Source organism: Tiliqua scincoides, chromosome 2, assembly GCF_035046505.1.
Source record: "Tiliqua scincoides isolate rTilSci1 chromosome 2, rTilSci1.hap2, whole genome shotgun sequence".
Lineage (NCBI taxonomy): Eukaryota > Metazoa > Chordata > Lepidosauria > Squamata > Scincidae > Tiliqua > Tiliqua scincoides.
Genome location: NC_089822.1, coordinates 13,243,887 through 13,245,679, shown reverse-complemented (window position 1 = coordinate 13,245,679; position 1,793 = coordinate 13,243,887).

Below are 1,793 nucleotides of genomic sequence, written 5' to 3'. Positions count from 1 at the left end.
GTTGATTATATTGTCTTCTGAAAAGGAAAAGTGTGTGTGTTATGCTGCCCCTGGAAAATATACAGATATCCCCCCTTTATTGATCATGAGTTGGAATTCAGAAGACAAAGGAGTGCAGAGAATCACATTTTGAATGATGCAGAGAATCACATTTTGAATGATCCCATCGAAGTATTTTGGGGTCCGGTCCTCTTAGGCTCTGCCATGCTACAACCCAGAACTGGTTTAGAAATTGCTTGTACTTAACTTTTTTCTTTTCTTTTCAGTTGGCCAACAATAGAGCTCCTTCCTTTCATCTTCTGTTTGGCAATTCTTTGAATGAACAGTAGAGTGGAATTTATAACATGAAATAAGGATTATATTCTTTGTTCCTAGTTAGGGATGGCTCCATTAGTGTGGCCTGGTGGGACATGTGCTTGGCACAGAAGCCCACAGAAAGGCCCATATGCACAGCCACCAAACCCCATGGCAGTGAGGGTCCACTGCTTTCTCTGCTCCCCATGACAGCAGCTGTACCCTGCACTTGCCCAGTCTCGTCTGATCTCAGAAGCTAAGCAGGGTCAGGCCTGGTTAGTACTTGGATGGGAGACTGCCTGGGAATACTGGGTGCTGTAGGCTTATACCATAGTCTTTCGAGACTGAAGGTTGCCAACCAAACCAAAACATCACTGCCCAGTAAGCCAAGGCCCTTGGGGGTGCTTACTGGGCACCTGTGGGAACAGTGGCAGCAGCAGACAGCCCTCATCTTTCCCCCAGTGCCATTTTACTCTTCCAAGATGTCCTGTCCACCAATCTTACAGGCTTTCAAATATATCTAGGATCAGGCTGGAAAATCTGCATTGGTAGAAAAAGGAAGGTTTCAGTAAATGGAGAGCTATAGAGACTGGCCAGAGTGATAACCAGAGGAAAAAAGAGGCTTGGCAGAAAAGTTTTGCTCTGTCCAGCGAAGACTGAGCAAAGTAAATGAGAGAGCAAAAATCTCTAGAGATAACGGCCTTTAAGGGCTCATTTGTTATCTGAGCCCTATCCTGGTGAGGACTGACTGGCTCTAATGAGTCATGCCTCATTACAAAAACTTTTGAGAACAGTGGGAAAGAGGAGGAAATACTTTGGAAAAGAATTCAAAGACTGATCATGCTTACCTACATCTGGGTCTTCTGCCAATGCAGCTGACATATGATGAAAGACTTGCTAGGGTCCTCACTCCCCAGCTACACAGAAGCTAGCTTGTGAACAAAAGAAGCCAGTGGTTAGTGGATGTACTGGAGATGTTTAAGTAATTGTTGCTCACATTGCTTCTCAGGATGAAAAACCTGCCTGAACTGAAGGATCTCTTCTAGGGTAGTGGATTGGTGATGATGCCATTCTAAGTATCCCAAGAATAGTAAAAGTATGACCTAGAATGAAAATCAATGGTGAAGAAGTTTTCAGTTTCAAAGGAAGAGGAACCGGCATAGCAGTTTGATAAAAATCTAATTGATGCAATCCAAGATCAAGATGCCACAGTTTTAACCTCATCATGTCAAAGTTGTCTATCAAATATGAAGATGACGCAGGATGTTCTGCAGTAGTTCTAAGGAAAATGTCCCTGAACTGGTACTGCATTGCCTTTTAGGCTGGTTAAGGAGAGCATTGGGATAGTGGAATGCTGTTCAAGTAGCAATCAGAAGTTCATAGATCTTGATGCTGATGCCAAAAGCCCTGTTTTTAACTTCCTTTTTAATTGTTCTGCCCAGACATGTACTGGTCAGTTGAGCCAAGTCCTGAAGCAAAATGATCATGAAATCCATGAC